Here is a 20,374-nt window from a genome sequence, read left to right on the forward strand (position 1 = left end):
GTTCATCTGAGCCTCATAGGCCACTGTAGATAGCTGGAAGCTGCTTGAAAAAGTCCTCTGTGAAGGACGAAACGTTGCAAGCTCCACCAAATGCATGGAGTCCTTTTAACAATAAAGATGTCATTTGGATTTTTTACCATATGAAGACTATTTAAGGATTTCTTGAAAAAGTTCCATAGAGCGCTGCTTACATCTTTCAACTTACCTGGCATTTGACGGGACCCTGAAAGTCCGGTTCTATTGGTAAGCGTGCACTCCTTAGCTTCAAGCTTTTTGACTGCTGCATACGTCTCCCCTACTTGTGTAGTGACTTGGTGTGCTGCTGAGACTTCACATTTATTTACTCATTTATTGAAAATATATTAAGAATTCCTACGTGCAGAGGAATAAAAAACAAGCTGTCACGCAGCCTTACCCATAGCATGGCATCACATTGCAAATCAAGGCCTTAAATAATGCACCAGGATATAACATATGTCGTATCACCATTATCATGTTTTATGGTAAATGAAAATGTCTTCATTAGTGTGGGCTTTTCCCAGGGTGTGAGCTCCCTCACTTTGTGGAATCTGTGCACCAGCTGATATTCATTGGTTTAGTCTGGAGACCAGTGTCAGTGCCTATAATTGGTTAATGTGGGGGAGGTGTGGACAACTATACCTTGTCATATCCTTCTGCATTGTTTAAGGCCTTGACATGGCATGTGCTGAGGAACTGGGGGGGCAAGATGCTGGCTTGTCATGGCAGCACTTACCACGCTCCCTCCCGGAGGGATGCACACAGCCAAGGCCAGGGCAGCGCTGGGCCTTTTCCAGACACCCCCGACATGAGAATGGCCAATAAACTGAGGAACAGGGGTTGTCACGGGTGACGCCACCACTCCGGTAATCCCCGGCATAAACATCGTCGGGGAAATAAAAAAGCCACAGACAGTAGTATAGTACCTCAGGTCCCTGGGAACGGTCAGGACCCTGGAATAACTTTTACTTGAAAACTTTAACTTCAGCAATACAAAGCACAAATGACAGGTTTGAATAGTGCAGGAATTAAAGAAACTAGAGTACCTCTACACGGCAGACCCATGTTTCAGGCCACCTGTGCTTGACTAAATAAAGACTCTTACCTCTACTCAGCGGGACCCAGACTTCAGGATGCTTGAGTAAGAACAATGACTGTAGAGTACCTCCACTGGTGGTCCCAGACTTCAGGACATGCGGGCATGACAGACAAATAATTGAGTACCTCTGCACTAGACCTTGAAAGACTGTACTTGCTCTCTCTGCTCTCTTCATTAAAGAATGAAAAGTCCGCGGCAGCACAGTGATGCAAAAAATATTTTATTGCTCCCTCCAATTCATGGCTGCAACGTTTCGACCTCTGTTGTTACCAGGTCTTTGTCAAGCATAGCGCCATCACCTCAATACATGGTATGTATGATATTCAAATACAGAATCAGCCAATAGTCACATTTATAATACAGCTGAATACACTGATCTTAAAGGGGTTCTGACACTAAAAAAAAAATTGTACCCACCTTGCCTGGCCAGGACCGATCACCAGACATGTCCCCTCCGTCTGGCATCTTCTTCTGTGGCTTGTAGAAGCAGAGCAGGAGCGGTCAAAATGACCGCTTCCTGCTCTTCTCCGTCCGTCAGCCACTTCCGAGTTGAACGGATGGGCCGCCCACAGCAAGCACGTCACAAGCAGTGCTTGCTGTGGGCGGCCCGTCCGTCCTGACTGAACTCCGAGATTCTGTGCGTGCGCAGTGGAGACGCGGCCCGTCCTGACTCCTGTCAGAGGGCACCTCTCCACTGCGCATGCGCGCGATCCTGGAGCGGCGCGGCTCGTGGAGGAAGAAGCAGAAGAACAGCGCCTGCCGGGAGATGACCCCCCCGATGTCAACAACAACAGGAGACAAGGTACGTATTATGTAAGGTGCAATCTGTAATTCTAAACTTTAATTGGCTAACAGAATGTTTAAATTCCCAGAAGTGTTTTGGAACAGGTAATTCTACTTTACTTGTATGTAACATACTTTTGTGATTGACTGCCTCCATGCTGGTCTCCCCAACATAGCCTAAGCTGCACAGGAATGTAAGAAGGTGAACCACAAAAGAAGTCGCACAAGTAAATCTCTCTTTGAGATAATATTTTTTCCCTGCAAGTGGGTGTCTGAAATGATCGCCCTTCACGACATTGCCACAGCAGGAACATGCCATACAGGCAAAATTGCCTTCTTCGTAGGCAATAATGTATGCTGCACCAGGGGACATACCAATCTGTGCCTTAGATTTTGACTCCTCCTATAAGCCATCATGGGGGGTCTAGTAAATTCCAGAACCACATCACAACACTTACCAATAATCGGCCAATGTTTTCGAATGATTTTCCTGACCCTACCACTCTCTGGGCCGAAAATTGAAATAAAAGGAATTCCTGCTTCTCTGGGGGTTTGAGTTTTAATAGTCAATAATTCTGCTTCTGTTATCCCCTTCACCTTTGTACAGGTGTCTTTTAGCAACTGAAGGGATCTCCTCTATTCATACATTTTGTGCACATCTCAAGATGAGTATCGACCATCGACTATATTTGTAATACGGCGAACCTGCAACATTTGTGACCATGGAAGAGAATCCAACATTTTCCTTGGATGGCTGCTACTATAGACCAATAAAGAATTACGATCAGTAGCTTTCGTACATTAATCCATTTTAAACAAAGAGTTGACGATCGACACTGGTACATCTGAAAACTGGATGGACTCCCAGATGACGCCATGGTGAACCTAATTCCAGGTATGTCCCATTCAGAAAGGTGTTAAATTCAGATAATTCAAGATCGGTGCCTTTCCACAAGACAAACACATCGTCTATGTACCGGTGCCAGCAAGCAACGTGTTTCCAGTGGACAGACCAATAGACGTAATCCTCCTCACAGGCACGCATGTAGGTATTGGCGTAGGTGGGCGCCATATTAGATCCCATAGCAGTGCCCTGCTGCTGTCGGTAGTACACCCCCGCAAACACAAAATAATTGTTCACAAGGATGTACTCCAACAGCGACAGGGCACCCCACCGAAAAACTGGACCTCTCAAGATACCGTGATACCGCTGACAGACCCCTTGTGTGAGTAATAGATGTGTATAAACTCACTGCATCACATGTTACAAGGCACATAGACTCAGAGGCAATGCACTCATTTAGTTTTCTGAGAAAGTCACTTGTATCTTTAAGATACGATTGTGACCCCTCTGAAAAGCTTCTCATGATTCTGTCTAGAAAGTGAGCACTGTTAATAAACAGTGACTCGCATCCTGCCACAATAGTCAATGTCACTTGTCCTCCTGGAAGGCGGGGGTGTGGGCACCGTGCTGTAACTGGTCTTGGGGGGGAGCGGGCGCCGGGCTGTCACTGGTTCTTAGAGTGGGGTGCAGGCATTGGGCTGTCACTTGTCTTGCGGGGGGGGGGGGGGGGTGCGTGTGCTGTACTGTCACTGGTCTTGCAGGGGGTTGCAGGTAACGGGCTATCACTGGTTCTTGGGGGAGAGGGGCGCGGGCGCCGAGCTGTCACTGATTTTTGGGGAGGGGGGTTGGGTGCGGGCGCCCAGCTGTCACTTGTCCTGTAGGAGGGGATGCCAGGCTGTCACTGGTCCCACGGTGGTAGGGGGATCCGCTGTCACATAACACTTGCTGAGGAAGGGTTGGGTGTTAGTGTTGTCACATGACACTTGGTGGGAGGGGGGTTCTGTTACATAGACTTGTCACTGGGGGTGGGGGTGCTGTCATAGACTTGTCACTGTGGGGTGCTGTCATATAGAATTGTCACTGGGGGTGGGGGTGCTGTTACATAGACTTGTCACTGGGGGTGGGGGTGCTGTCACATTGACTTGTCACTGGGAGTGGGGGTGCTGTCACATAGACTTGTCACTGTGGGGTGCTGTCACATAGATTTGTCGCTGGGGTGGGGGTGCTGTCACATAGACTTGTCATTGTGGGGTGCTTTCACATAGACTTGTCACCGGGGATGGGTATGCTGTCACATAGACTTGTTGCCATGGGGTGCTGCCACATAGACTTGTCACCATGGGGTGCTGTCACATAGACTTGTCGCTGGGGTGGGGGTTCTGTCACATAGACTTGTATCTGGGGGAACAGGGGGTGTTGTCACAGTTGTGTGTCACGTGGGGCGGAGGGGGGCTGTGACAGTAATTTGTCACACCAAGAGGTGGGTGGGGGGGCTGTCACAGTAATGTATCACACACGGTAAATTCCTTCTTGTGCAGAGAGGGGAGGAGGTGAGCTGTGTCTATTGTGAATGGTGGGTCCTGTGTTATCTATATATAGGTGTCACTGTACTTGTGTGTAGGAGGGGTGGGGGCTGCTGTCAGTATACTTGTGGGGGGCTCTATGGAGGGGGGCACTGTGCAGGGGCACTATGGAGGGGGGCACTTTGGGGGGGCACTATGGAGGGGCTCTATGGGGGGAGCACTGTGGGTGGGGCACCATGTGTGGGCACTGTGGAGGGGGGGGCATTATGGGGGGGAAACAGTGTGGGGGGACACTGTGTGTGGGCACTGTGGGGTGGGGGCACTGTGGCGGACCACTTTGAGAGCATGTTTTGTGTTATTTTCACATTTAATTACTTTCAATGGCAGAGGATCGTGATCCTCTCCCATTGAAAGTAAAAATGGAGATTGCAATCTCCTGTTACTGCTGTGACAGCTGTAGCAGGAAATTACTTCATCTCCCCAGCATGTCCCCCTCATTACTGGACACTGATGTCACAGTGTTCAGTGATGAGGGGACATGCTGTGGAGGTAAAGGAATCTCCTGTCAGAGCTGTTACAGCAGTAGCGGGAGATTGCACTGCTCTCCCATTGCTTTGAATGGGGCGGGAATCAAGCTACAGGTTTGCAGAATCAAGTTGCAGGATTGAAAATGCAGTTAGCAAAGAAAATGGTGAATTGGAGTCCCAAATAAGTCAGCTTAAGGAAAAGCTGGAAATAGAAAAAGCTGCTTGCAGTCAGGCAGAGAAGCAAGCAGAGATCTTGAAAGACAGACTGGGTTACAAGGAAAACCAGGAAGCACTGCATGAGAGACTGGTGTCCCAGCTACAGATGAGCTTGGATAAGAAAGCTGAACTACATGCAACCCAGATCCAGGAGCTGGAATGGAGTCATCCTCTAGTTATGGGAGAACTGTCCAAGCAGTTGGAGCAAACTGAAAAAGTGGAAGAAACATTGAAAAGTGTATTGAGTTGACCGAAAAGGTGAAGGTGTTGTTGGAAGACAAACATGAATTTGAATGCAAGAAAAATACAATAGAGATGCAGCTTCAAGAGCTACAAGTAAAAGTCACTGATGGTGACAGAGTGCAAGCAACTCTGAGCAGGTGAAGAGACTCCTGGTGGGGCTGGAAGCTCAGACTGAAGAATTTCAGAGGCTGGTGCAAGAAGAGATGCAGCAGAGGCTTAGTCTTAGTGCACACCTCTACATCCTTCAGCACAAGATCTATATATGCTTCAATCACATGATTGGCAGTAGGGGACACAAACTGACGCCTGCTGCGCAGTCCGACTCCAACCAAGGAAAAGCGCTCACGTGTGTCGGACTGCGCACCAAGAGCCACACGCCCATCAGCGTTCCCTGAAACAAAATATTTAAGCCTCAGATGCCTGAAAAATTGCTTCAGGTCTAGATCTAATTCAAACCTATTCAATTGTTTAAGTGGGCAGAAAGAGAGTCCCTTAGCAAGAATGGAAATCTCTGCATCAGTTAAGTCTCTCGATGAAATAGATGAAATATTTACCACCAAGTCTACATCTTGTGTATTGGTGGCAGAAACCTGCTCATGGACCTCGTTGCCATCTGGAGTTGGCTTCTTCCTGGATCGCCCATGCTTCTTGCCACCTCTTCTCTTTCCATATCTGGGGCCTTGTCCCTCTTTGCCCTGGATGTGAATCTTTGTCCCAAAAAAGAGCCACTTGATTCACCAGTTCTCAAACACTCATCGAGGCAGTTAGATCTTGAGGATGTAACACCAAATCTCATTCGTTGTCTAGGTGCTCTCCTTCTTTGTCGACGTCTATTAGAGCTTATGTTCTGAGCTCCCATAACACTTGTACCTGTATTCTGCCAGCTGAAGGCACGGTTGTTTCTATAGTCCTCCATGTCCCAAAACCATTTAGATCTCTTGGTTTTTCAAGTTTTTCAGGTTTCAAGGTCCTCTTTATATTGGGGTAGGGATGATGACTTATTTCTGAAAAACATCTCATACTTGTTGTTTAGATGTTTCAATCAGCTGCCTCTCTATAACACCAATCCGATCTTTGCATGCCTGTATTTCAATTTGGAGAAATTCCCCATTTAAAGGAATGATGTCAAATGAGAATTTATTTATAATCATCTCAAATTTATTGCAAAAGGCCTCTGTTATGTTGTGCTGCTTGGACCTGTAGTACTAGGGTTTCTAGCAGCACAGTCCACAGGTGGTGAGGGTTAATTGAGCTGGCTGGGTGTTGTATTCCCCAGCAGCCAAGCCCCTTTACTCTGCAGCATACAAAGACCAGCATCTCTCAGTAGTGGATGCTGGTCATTTTACTGCTTGGACTTCACTGTCTTGTGCCCACTCTGAGCTGTGTTTGCCTGCTTGTCTGTCTGTGTCTCTCTACTTCCCTAAAGATGGTTTGGACACGTGTAGTCCTTGTCTGTATCATATGCAGTACCCCTCTTCCCTTCCCCTGACAGGTGTGGCCTCCAAACGTCTGATGTCTCATCTGGGTGTCAGTTGTGGATCACTGACACAGTTCCCTATCTCGGCACAGTGGCTGACTGTCTGTGTCCCTGGTATGAGGACACTGAGACTTGCTGTGGTATTTCAGCTGCTTGCATGTGAGCTCTGGGTGGGGTTTCCTGTGTTATGTGTTTGTTGTATGTTTGGTGTGAATAGCGACGTGTTTGATATGTCTGTGCTGGTTGCCAGACATTTTCCATTTCTCTAGTCCTGTTCTGTGTTTGGTGTGTCAATACAGTGTCACATCCTGTGTGCCCGTTTAGTTCATCTCTTCAGCTCCTATCTATCGACGCGACTAGTCTGCCGTAGTAGGTAGGGCCTCTCCCTCGTTTGTTACATATTTAGGGAAAGCCTTCCCATTTATTGTTTGATGAGAGTGTTTGTAGGTTTTAAATGGACACATTACTCACTGAGGGTGACCATGTGTAAAGACAAAGAAATCTCCTTTATCTACTCTAATTCCCATTTTCTTTGTAAAACATCAATAGATGGTAAACTAAGGAACGTACTGCCTGTAGCCGCTCCAGCAAGGATCCTATTAGCATCCACAAATAACTGCAGAATCCCTCCGGATTTAGGTTGAGAGTGAGTGCTGCTGGTTAATCTAGTAGTCTCCTGGAGGCTGGCCCTGGGCCCTGGGAGAACATCTAGAGACCTTTTAAGGTCTCCTCCACAGAGGATATCCTGTGGGGCTTCGAAGGCCTGAAGAACCTTGTGCTTGAGTGCCAGGCGCCGACGGATGGAAGTACCCGTCTGGGACCTCTCCCACTTGGCGGATCGGAGTGGGGGCTGTATTGAAGGCATCTGCGGGGTTGCAGAGCCTGCCTGCCCTCCACTACTGCGGGCTGGGCGAGTGACACTGCCGCCATCGGCGGCAGCTTCTGGTGGACTACTGGCTTGACATTGCCTAGCCTGCAGGTCCCTGTTACCTGACCCTGCTAGTGTAACGGGACTGAAGATCGCTGGACTGTGTGGGGGGGCAGTGTAGAACTCCCTGCCAGGCAGACACCATCCCAGGCTAGCAGGCATATTTAGGAGTCACCCAACCCCCCAACGGAGGCAATCTTGGAGAGGGGAGACAGGGAGTGATAATCCCTAGTCAGTATCCCCAGGAGGAGTTGAGGGGGAGAAGAGGGGGCACACTGGAGAAGAGAGGCAGTGGAGGAGCAGCGAGGGAGAGGAGGAACACCCTCCATAGAGTTCCCCCAAGAGAAGCCCAATACCCCAGAGCAGAGAGGTGCAGCTACTTGTCCCCCTGTGTATCTCACTCCTTGTCTGCTGATCCAGGGACTGTGGAGTGTTGAAGGACACAGGCACACGGCTCCATCTGTACTAGTGGCTTTCCAAGCTCATAAATCACAAGGACCGTTTCACATAAACTGTCTCTTGGGCTGCCACCTGGTGGTGGTGCGGCAGCGGTGCATGGACATTACTACACTATGACTGCACCCCAACAGCTATGCATTAACGCTTAAACTGCATATTAATCCCCCCTGTGACACTGCGGATATCTCGAGCCTGCGGATATCTCCTACTGTTACCTTCCAGCGAGATGGTGCCTAATAAACAAGCTAAAATAACTAGCAAGCTGCAGCAGTACGCCCGACCCAGCACCTCGATAGACTCCCGATCTAACGAGCCCTGCAGCCTGCAAGGCGCATCCTCTGAGGGGACCGCACAAGTTTCACCTCCTGCATTCGGCCCGACCATCGCCGACGTGCTAAAAGCAATTACAGAATCCCGCTCTGCCCTCAGAGAGAAAATTGATGCCTTGCAGTCAGACTTCAGTCTGCTGCCTGCAGATGTCCAAATGCTGAGGGAAGGCACGACAGAGGTCGGGACGCGAGTCTCTAACCTAAAAGACACCGTTACCCCACTTTTGGACCTGGGGCAGACCCTCAACTCCAGCTTCACAGCGCAGCAGAGGAAAGTAGATGAAATGGAGAATCGCCTGTACCAATGCAACCTCACATTCATGGGACTGCCGAAGGGTGCCGAGGGTAGAGATCCCCGGGACTTCCTGGAATCACTCCTCAAGCAGACGCATGGTCCAAACTCTCTATAGCCGTTGGAAGAGCTCACCGCATCCCATCTAGAGGTCCGCCACCTGGAGGCCCCCCCTTTCATAGCCAAGCTGCTTAATTACAGGGACAGGGACAAAATCCTGGCACTGAATTGTGAGAGAGATCCACTGAAGGTTGGAGGGCAAACAATTTGTATTTTTCCGGATTTTTCCTTAGAGGTGCAGCAGAGGCGGCAAAAATTCACAGAAGCAAAGAAAATGCTGCATTCAAAACAGATTGTTTACGCCATGTTATACCCCGCTAGGCTGAAGGGGATCAGGGATAATCACTCCTATTTCTTCAAGACTCCAGGGGATGTCCTAAACTGTCTTGAACAAAATTGAATTATGTCTTGAGACATCTAAAAAAGTTTTTGCTGTGGCTGGCCAGCCAATGTTTTTGCATTGCAGTTGCTGAGGGTGGTTTCTCAACTACTCCCCCCGCCCCTTTTATTCTCTTTCTTCCTCTTTCCTTTTTCTTTTCTTCCTCTATTCTCTGCACCATTCCCGTTTCCTTTTCCCCCTGCTATCCTTCTTCATTAGGTTTTTAGGCCGGCCGCTGACAATAACATTGCTGTGAGATGTTGTGGGCTGCGGGTAATATTGCTGCTCGTACTTAATTTTCTGGAGGCCTGGTTGGATTGGAACCAGTAATCCTCCTTGGATGGTCTTCTCCCTTGGGCCTGTGGTTGGGGGATCCCTCTGAGGAACCCTTCTACATAGCATACACAGGTCACATGGGGCTTGTATAACTTACGGTGGAGTAGCCCGCAATCACATGATTCTGTCTCTGTTCCCTCACGGGGAGAATCTATGCCCATGACTGCTGTTGTTCTTTCTATCTTCGTTCTTTTGTTGGCTCTCTTGGGGTTGACCCCATGCCCCTTACAAAGTTGTGAGGTATGGGATCTAAACCTGTCCTGAGTTCGGGGGGATGCATAGGGGGTGATGGGGGGGGGGGGGTTGGTTAGGGTTGGTAAGCATGAGCTGATTCCTGTTTGCTGTACTATTATTTGTTCTTGACATGATTTTTTTTGGATGTTGTGCGGGTGATCTCTGGGAATAATGTCCAGCTCTACAGTAATGGTTAGTATGCATCTCAAACTGGTCTCTTGGAATGTCAGGGGCCTGAACTCTAAATTTAAAAGAGCACTAGTCGTTAATTTCCTCAAATTTCACTCCCCCATATAATACTGCTCCAGGACACGCATCTCCAGGGCTCGAGGACATTGGCGCTTAAGTGGCAAACTATAGGTTTTGCATACCACGCGACTTATTCTAACTACACTCGAGGGGTCAGCATATTGGTGGCTAAGTCGGCTCACTTTGTTTTCAGGCAAATACATATTGACCCTGGGGGCAGTTTCTTGATTCTCCAGGGCACCGTCCGCTGCCGCCTCCTCATGAAAATTAATGTTTATTTACGACCGCCTGCTAATATTGAGATTCTTACGAGGTTATTGCACAGGTGGTTCTCTTTGAGTCATTTGAGTAATTATGGGGGATTTTAACCTGATCTAGGATTCGGTGCGGGGCTGTCTCACTCCAGCTGCCTCAGTACCGACTTGGTTGTCTACATTGGCCAATTCCTACCTATTACAGGAAATATGGCATGTGCGGCATCCTCACGACACTGCCTACTCATGTCACACCCCGACGTATAATGCCTTCTCCAGTATTGATCTGTGTTTTGGCTCTCTGGACTGTCTCCCTATAGTGCGTTATATATCCTACTTGCCCAGAGGCATATCAGATCATTTCCCACTCCAATTGGTCCTCGACCTTGTAGTTGATGGTTTTCACCCTATGTGGAGGCTAAGCTTGCTGTGGCTGGAGCAGGGTGAGGTACATGAATATGTAGAGCAGGAGGCCGGGATGTACTGGTGGGTCAGTGAGGGGACGGTCTCTGAGTTGTTGGTATGGGACTCATTTAAGGCTTTTACCCGGGGGTCCTTTGCCTCTACCATAGCTGAACATAGAAGGTCCCTGCAGGCTGCCCGATTGGATCTGGAGTGCCATCTTCACTCAGCAGAGGCCAGACACAGAGAAGATCCTTCCCCGGAAACTACCTTAGCTTTTAATGACTTGCGACAGAAATATAAACTGCTGCTTATTGAGTATACAAAAAAGAAGCTTGTTTATTCCAGTCACCAGGTTTTCGATCAGGGAGACAAAAATGACCACTTGCTGGCCTGCTTGGCCACAGAGGATCAGTCACTACCACCAATTACAGCGGTGCAGGATAACACGAGTGCCCTAATAAATGACCCTAAACTAATTAACCAAGCATTTGCCCAATTCTATAGGAATCTATATACCTCCAAACTAAACTGCTCTGATGCACAGCTACTGGCTTATCTCAATGATGTCCCCTTCCCTACGTTGAGCCGCAATAGTGCCACCTACCTGGATGGAGCCCTGAGCATAGAGGACATAACAGAAGCCATTAAGTCGTTCCCCAACAGGAAATCACCATACATAGACGGGCTCCCTGGGGAGTGATATAAAAAGAATGCGGAACTCTTGGTCCCTTGGAGTCAGTTTTTGGGGAGGTCACATATGCTAACCTGTCTGGCTTCATGCCTGGCAAAAGCACAGACATGAACCTGAGGTGACTTTTCAACCATCTGTCGTATGGGCACACTAACTGTGGGAAGCGTGCCTTGGTGTTTATACACCAAGAAAAGGCCTTTGACTTAGTAGAGTAAAAGACCTGTGGGCAGTGATGCGGCGGTTTGAGCGAACCTTTATCAAGTGGGTTGGGATCCTGTATGACTCCCCGGTGGCCAATTTTAAAACCAATATCCATGTTTCTGCCCAGTTTACCCTGGATCAGGGTAAAAGACAGGGCTGCCCTCTGTCCCCCACCTTGTTTGCCCTTGCCATAGAGCCTCTCATGATACAGGGGTTAAAGGGGTTTAAACTGAGCAATTATGAAGAGCGCATAGCACTTTATGCAGATGACACTCTCCTCTTTTTCCAGGACCCGGAGTCTTCTCTTGACTCAGCGTTGGCTATATTCAACGCATTTGGCATGCACTATGGCATCAAGGTTAATTGGGACAAGACCCACCTGCCGGCAGTGGATCCTGTGGCCGTTGAGTTTTCGTTGCTCACCCCACTGAGTTGGACAATTCAGACAACTTATTTAGGCATAATAATAATAATCTGCATTTATAGAACGCCAACATATTTCGCAGCGCTTACAAGACAGGGGAAATGAAAACAGGAGCACAGTTACATGAAGTAATCAATTGATGAAGACGGTAGGGGTGAGGGTCCTGCTCCAACGAGCGTACATACTGCAAATAGTGGGGTGATACAGAAGGTAAAGGGGCTGGAGATGGGCACGGTATGGTGGGGTGGAGAGTGTGGGGTGCTAAACACACAGACAATGGTCAGACTGTATAGTGGCTGAATTGCTATCACTGCAGGGGGCGGTTGATTACAGCTAGCAGGGTTGCCGTCACTAGGACAGCGATCATGTTATCAGGCGGAGTACAGAGGGGTTTGGTTTAGTAGATATGGTATGCTTTCCTGAAGAGGTGCGTTTTTAGAGCACGCCTAAAGCTTAGTGTGTCAGTGATTGTCCGAATATTTTTTGGCAGCGCGTTCCAGAGGACAGGTGCTGCTCTGGAGAAGTCTTGGAGGCGGGAATGAGCGGGGCACTTTGTCTGATTTTGTTAGCAGAGCGGAGGGCGCGGGCTAGGTAGTGGATTGAGATAAGGGAAGCAATGTGTGTGTGTTGGGGGGGTAGGGGGGGGGGGTGCTGTGGAGGGCTTTGTGGATGAAGGCAGTGAGTTTAAATTGAATTCTGTATTTGACAGGCAGCCAGTGCAGTGGCACAGGGCAGAGGCGTCCGAGTAGCGGCTGGACAGGAAGCGGCTGCTACATTCAGGATGGATTGGAGGGGGTAGAGTCTGGAGCAGGGGAGGCCTATTATATATATAGCGTCTCCACAGTGAGCCCCGCACAAAAATAGGACATGCCGCGGTTTGTTTGCCGCGTGAGATTTCGCGCGGCCGTCTGCATAGGAGTGCGTATTGTAATGCACTCCTATGCAGGCTTTCAGTGGCGGAAATCCCGCTGGAAATCCCGCCGCGGGATTTCTGCCCGTGTGCAGGCGGCCTAAAGGGGTGCAACCCAGGACCAGAAGGAACGGGCAGCAGAAAGCCTACAGTAGACCCCCAGAGTCACAGAAGCATAGGACAGTTCAGGCAGTAGGATGCACAGCAGGGGACATACAGATATGCCTGAAACAGGCACAGCACAGAGTGTGATAAACACACATCAATTAAAGTGCATCAGTTCAGCTTAAATAGAGGTAATGACTAATGAACCAGTCAGGTGAGCTCAGAAGAAGAAAGCTGAGTAACTCTCTCAGTGCTGGACAGAAGCAGACAGGGGACGCAGAGGGTCGCTAGTTCAGCTGCAACTGCATCCTACAAAGAAAAGGTTACAGAAGTTCTACAACTCTCCTCATCTTGCATTAACCATTTATCTATTCCTATATATCCATAGGTGACACAATCACACTCTTGCACTGTATGTATATTAATCATCATGTACAGCAATGATCAGTGTTAGGATATCAAAACATACAGGACAAACAGTACGGTGGTTAATTGCCACATAGTTGTCCACAGATTCTGCATGAACTTGCTGCATGTCATAGGGGGGCACAGACTAGGAAGGGTCTCCCTTTCTCCCCCATTTCCCCCCTTGTGGAGTGAAAAAGTCTTTTCCAGCAACAACTACATATGTGGGAAATTTAAGCACAACGCTAAAAAAAACTATTGGGAGGGGGGGGGGTGCTAAACACAGACTGCAGGTCAGATAATCAGGGGAAAGGTGTTTGCAGGTGGGATGGAGGGAATTTGAATATTCCTATGCAAAATTCAGAAAAGGCACCCATCATTGCAGTGCAGAAATTGGGATGCCAGGTAAAAGGTACATTGATGGGAGATGAGAAGCCAGCTCATTTCTGCTGCGGAGCTAAGAGATGACCCCTGGGCCGAAGGTACTGTTACAGCAGATGCTAAAATGGCCGCTGGACCATGGCTGGCACTGAAATGGGCACCAAAATCGTGGCCTGACTGGACGATGGTGACCGGCCGGTCCAGGAATACTACATACTTGACACGTATCAAAATACATCATCTGTGACACGGCCAAGGTGGTGCCCTCAGATGGTGAAGAAGGGCTGGCCTTCCTTTGTCTTTAACTCAAAAGCACCTGAAACAAACACCATATTGTAACTCCAACTATCTTACTTTAACTTCTGTCCCTTATGGTTTTCCGCCATTCCTCTGCTTATAAACTTTCCCCCGCAGTGTACGGGAATCCGCACACCTTCAATAACTTACTCATTTTCTTGTAACATCATCGTCCCTTGTCGCCACCAGATCACATGCTAAAATGCCTTCCTGAGGCTTAGACTGCCTCGTGCCATCTCTCCTTAGTGTTCCTGTGGTATACCCAACTGGAACCCCAACCACTTAACCCTTTCCTGTTCCGTTCTCTCACAGCCCTCTGGCTGATCCTGGTGGCACAGACACCTCTCCATACTGTGCCCACTTGCTACTGCCTGCTCCTCTATCTCTCTCAGAGACAATCCCACCCTCTCTTCAACTGGGTAATAGACGTTAAGGCAGAAAACCAGGACCTCAGGCGAATATGGCGTAATGGGGTGGCAATCTAGCAATTTAACCTCAAATCCTGGTCTCTAAGTTTTAACTAGACGCCAGCCACCCTCATTTATACCAACATAAGCCCAGTAAAACACGTATGACATGTCATACATTAGACAATACCAGTAATAGGAGGCTGTGGAGGATACTCGTTATTAAGGATGTTCCCACTCTCGCTTGACCGCAATGCGTATCCAGCACTCTGCTTCAGTGACTTGCTTCACCGCAGTGTCACTAACACAGAATACCCGCGCTAATTTTCCTGCAGACTTAACCGCCGGTTTAATTAATCCTGGAAGTTTTTTTCAACCATTAACACACATGTAACATAAAACCGGGCAGCAGATATTCAGTATGACAGGCTTAGGGTTAACAGACACCAGGCAAGAATATAACCTGTCTTTGGTGGCCGCCGACTAGCCGTATAAGTCACAGAAACCAAAACCAACCGGGGAGGCAGGTATACTGGTAAGTAACAGAAAGTGTCCCACCATACTCTAGGAGGTGATCAGTCTCCACTGCGTCCGTCTGGGTGGTTCTGGTCTCTAGCGACTTTTCTCACGGCCACAACCTGGTGTCCCATCTGGGGTGCCATCTGTTATAGATTGGTACGACGTGTACCCTATGATAAATATCTGCTGTGACAGCTTTAGTTTTCACGAAGAAAGTGTAAGGATCGGCAGTTCGCGGGTCCCTCGTGCCCTCACCGACGGTCCTGTCACACGGGCTGCTGCTGTGCGGCGCAGGGGAGCCCCGGTCCTCGACGCTGGGTTGCTAGGGACGCGGTGGGTGTTTCCCCGCATCGCGTCCTCAGTATTATGGCAACCAGGCATGTGTCTCCTCCTGCCATCCCACGGTGAGCCAGCGATACTAGCTCCCGTGCAGCAGTGTCATCGCCAGTGCGACATGCCCTGCAGTGTGCAAGGGCACGGGCCAAGACACTCGCGGCAGATCTAGACAGGTGAGAATGGGAGTCACCGCCAGGGCACCGAGCCTGATTCCGCTGTGAGATTTCGCAGTTGAAATCCGACCCGGCCGTGGGCATGAGGCCCTTATACACATCAAACTTTAATTTTATCCCCTGCTTGATGTACAAACGCAATCCTTATCAAAGGATCGTCACTAGCGATGGATAAGGAGTGTTTTCACCATGCAGTAGCACCAAATAAACAAATTCAGAGGCTCCTGAACACTTAGCTCTGGCACCAACTACATTCCAAAGTAGAGGAGGAAAAGTCCTTCCTTCCCCTACATTACAAGCACCGGAGGAGTCCTCCCCTGCAGCAGCTCATACAGAACGATCTCCACTGGCTCAGAGTATGAAGCTCTGACGGGTCTCTTACAGCTCCTGCGCAAAGCCTGGTGGGCTCTCCGCTCTTCTCCTTGTGAAGGGGGGAGCAGGACCGCAGGACGCATGCTCCGGAGTCCGGCTCCCGCATTTTATTAACTTAAATCCCAGCATTGAGGAGAAGGAGCTCAGAATAAATTAATGTCATATATATAAACTAGCTGATATACCCGGCTTCGCCCGAGTTAATTTGCTACTGGTGTTTATCTGGTGTTCACACAGAAAATCTTATGAAGTCGTGGTTGCTTTAGAGATACCGGAAAAACATATGTTCACCATTTTGCATAGTTCTCTGCGTTACCCAGGAAACACCATGTGGAGGTAACCATGCGACGTTTCCTTTATATAAAATGACATCAGGAAGTGAGAGAATTAGATTCCATACGTAAAATTTGGACGCTAATTCTTTTGCACTTAGAATTGAATAATCGAGTTGGGACCCATTAACTTTTCCTACTTATGACATAATCAATGCTCGTGCCAAATTTCATGTTTCTATGACATCGGGAAGTGAGAGAATTAGATTTCGTACGTAAAATGTGGACGCTAATTCTTTTGCGCTAGAATTGAATAATGGAGTTGGGACCTATGAACTTTTCCTATTTATGATATAATCGATGCCAGTTCCAAATTTCATGTTTCTATGACACCGGGAAGTAAGAGAATTAGATTCCGTACGTAAAATTTGGATGCTAGTTCTTTTGCGCTAGAATTGAATAATCGAGTTGGGACCCATTAACTTTTCCTATTTATGACATATTCAATGCTTACGGCAAATTTCAAGTTTCGATGACTTTGGGAAGTGAGAGATTTAGATTATGTACGTAAAATTTGGATGCTAATTCTTTTGCGCATAGAATTGAATAATCGAATTGGGACCCATTAGCTTTTCCTATTTATGACATAATCAATGCTCGTGCCAAATTTCCCGTTTCTATGACACCGGAAAGTGAGAAAAATACATCCCGTACGTAAAATTTGGACGCTAATTCTTTTGCGCATAGAATTGAATAATCGAGTTGGGACCCATTAGCTTTTCCTATTTTGGAGATAATGTATGCTTGTGCCAAAATTCATGTTTCTATGACATCGGGAAGTTCGAGACCTTTTGGCGAGTCAGTCAGTCAGTCAGTCAGTGAATGAGTCAGTGAGGGCTTTCGTCTTTATATATATAGATATATATATAGTTTTTATATATATTTTATCTTTGATAGCCAATAAGAGCTGGCACTGGATTAATCAATCACAGCCATTCAATGACATTGAAAATCGAGGTAGGTCTTACTATCGGGGAAACACGGTACCACATTTTTCCTACATTTATCTCCTGCGCTAGATAAAGACACCAGAAAAACCCTCATTCAATCCCAGAGAGGTTTTACTTTTAAGTACAGATGAGGAAATAGAAGTCATCCAGGCAGCATCCGTTAAAAGATTGCTTCTTTATTCAGTGCATAACATCACAGGTGAAGCAAGCAGCTTGAGTAAGACCCATGCATAGGGTCGATACGTAGCTGCTGCTTGCCTCACCTGTGATGACTTCTATTTCCTCATCTGTACTTTATGGTGGACCTTTGGAGTCAGGTCCCGGATCCAGGCTTTGCATAGAGATGCCTTGCACCAGTGGTGTCTTTCAACTTGGAGTGCTGCTGTTACTCTCTTTTTCTATCTGAGGTTTTACTTTTAAGATGGAAAATCCATCTGGCTTCCTCTTTTAATAATTTAGTATCCAAATTTCCTTTTCGTGGCCCCCAACCAATCTGTGAGATACCACAAAATTTTAGGCATCCAATAACCTCTTGGATAGTTTTACCAACATAAATTTTGGAGAGGGACAGATTGTGACATAGACTACTGCCTGCTCCTACAATTGATCATTGCTTTGATTATATAGATTTTTCCGTCTATGGGATTTTGAAAGGATGTTGTTTTGAAAAGTGCAGAGCAAAGCGAGCAATTACCACATGAATTTGAGTTCTCTGGTCTGCTCCAAATTGGTTATAATGAGAAGTTGCATGCAGATGTATTTGAGTTTGAGCCCATGTTGGTCATTCTCTAATACACCTCTGGTTTATTCATATCATAACGGTACAGATATAATTGAACATGATGCATCAATGCCCAATGTACGCCCCCAATATCATGACAACTCATGATTGGCTTATGAGAAATTCCACGCAAGGAAAGAATATAAACCACGCTTGCTTGAAGAGTAAAATTTGTAATCTTCCTTTATTTAATCATATTAAAATTGCCAGGTGTGTGTGGGGGGGGGGGGGGGCATGGCCAAGCAGCCGAGCAGACCGGCCGCATGTAGGAGAGGCTCCTACCCAAGCCGCCTAAAACCACAATCCTGAACCCATCCTGCAGCTGCAGAGAGTGAGCAGCAGAGAAAGCAGCACACAGAGTAACACATACAGACCTGTGAGGGAAATACTCATTGACACCACTATACCGAAGCCACCTCCAGGAGTGCATAAATACAAGCTCCTTCGGAAATAGAAGAACCAGCACAGCCAGTAACCACCCCAAAAGGGGACAGGGGAGAGAAAAGAGCAACGCACACAATACAGTAAACAATATATGCCTGACTAAAGGGCACTAACTGTGCCACAATAACCACCAAAGGGCGGCCAAAGCAACCCCTAAACAGCAGTGCACTCACCAACTAGCACAAACAGCATATACCCCAAAGAAGCTGTGTTACAGAGCAGAGACATTTATAGGCCCCCTGCCGGGACCTCAACACTCTGCAGAACTACCCCTCCCAAAAGAGAAATACCCAAAGATATCACAATGGGCCCTACCAGGCAGAACCCTGCAGCTGACAAACTAAAAGCGTTCGCCAGGGGAGATACACGTAAAGACCCTGGCCCCGAGCCCACTACACCCGTCACAGCAGGAACATCAGCGGCAAAAGATGCTAACCCAAGATCACCTGAGGGTACAGTCCAAACTCTACAACAGCTGTCTGAACAACTTCTATCCGCAATACAGACGTCTACAGCCACTCTCACTGGCAAAATCGACGAAGTAAAAATGGACGTAAGCCTATTAAGGCAAGACCTTCAAAACAGAGAGAACAAGTCACAAATACAGAAGACAGAATCTCTACACTAGATGACACTGTTTCCCCAATGTCGGCCGCGATACGAGACCTCACGCAAAAAGCCGACTATTGGAGACAAAAAGCGGACGACCTCGAAAACCTCTCCCGATGGAATAATTTACGAATAGTGGGTCTACCAGAACGAGCTGAAGGGCAGAGACCGGAAGAATTTATGAAGAAATGGCTCCCAGAACTTCTCCCTAATGCAGGACTCTCACAAGTCTTTGTAATTGAACGAGCGCACCGGGTGCCCATGAAACCACCCATACCCGGGGCACCACCTAGACCCCTCCTGGCGAAACTACTTAATTCCCGCGATAGGGACATAATCCTGCAAGCTGCAAGAAAAGGAGGCCCCCTGAGATACGACAATGCTACAATATCCATATTCCCGGATCCACGAGTAGTGGATGGAGAACGCACCCGCTTCTTTACTTCACCATCCGAAGCAGAAGACTGGCTGGCTACCAGACGTCCACCAGAAGGACTGTAATGTACACATAACCATTTTCCTTCCCTCTTCTAGGTGACGGGACTCTAGTATAAATATGCAAATGTATACCTAAAACTCTTAATGTATGCCAGCAACAGCGCCCCAGAAATAACGTGTCATTGTTCGAACCTGAGACGCAGAACAGAAACCCCTACTGCCTAAGATAAATACTCAACCCACACCCCTCAGATAACAACGGCAAGATGGCCTCTCCCCAAGTAATAACAGCCTGCGCCTCCCCCACCCCTGCCTGACCTACCGTGCTTGGAGGGAGGGAGACCCCGGTGTGACCCGATTGACTTCTATCATATTAGTGACAGGGTGGCTGGATCTGTGGCGCATATTCCATCCACAATCACAGGAATTCACCTGCCACGCAGCCCACAACAACGCACTTAGTCGAATTGACTACATATTTGGGTCCCCTTCATTATTTCCCAAAATCAGCTCCATGGAATTCCTTCCCCGCGGAATCTTGGATCACACACCAATCTGCATGGCCCTTAAAAAGCCAGGTCTGACTACACACAAAAGACTTAAAATACACCCATTCTGGCTCTCGCTGTTCGGCCCTAACGATCGCATACCGGACCAGATTCAAATTTACTATGAAGCACATGAAGCACACCCAGACAAGACACTAGTGTGGGAGGCATTCAAGTCTTACCTCAGAGGATGCTTCAGATCCTCAATCTCCTTCATAAAAAAGCCACCACACGAGAAGGAGAAAAATTAGCAGAGGAATGCCAACTGCTAGAGAGAGAATTTATCGCAGACCCAACAGACACTAAAAAAGACAGATGGCTCCAGACGGGCAGGAATTACTTACTATACCTAAGAGAAAAAGCCCAGAGGAACCTTTTCTACACTCGACAATCCTT

The 20,374-nt window shown here is 47.9% G+C and overlaps 1 long non-coding RNA gene across 2 annotated transcripts in view; it reads left to right on the forward strand.

Annotated features, from left to right (window-relative positions):
* Window positions 1-20,374, forward strand: part of LOC136579980 (uncharacterized) — a 131,075-nt gene continuing 110,701 nt past the window's right edge. The window contains exons 1-3 of one of the 2 annotated variants that reach the window (XR_010786937.1): window positions 1-243; window positions 1,298-1,427; window positions 2,508-2,795. This is a non-coding gene — a long non-coding RNA (uncharacterized lncRNA). The remainder of the gene's footprint in view (window positions 244-1,297; window positions 1,428-2,507; window positions 2,796-20,374) is intronic. The other variant, XR_010786938.1, reaches the window with a different exon arrangement.

Source organism: Eleutherodactylus coqui, chromosome 10 (assembly GCF_035609145.1).
Source record: "Eleutherodactylus coqui strain aEleCoq1 chromosome 10, aEleCoq1.hap1, whole genome shotgun sequence".
Taxonomy (NCBI): Eukaryota; Metazoa; Chordata; class Amphibia; order Anura; family Eleutherodactylidae; genus Eleutherodactylus; species Eleutherodactylus coqui.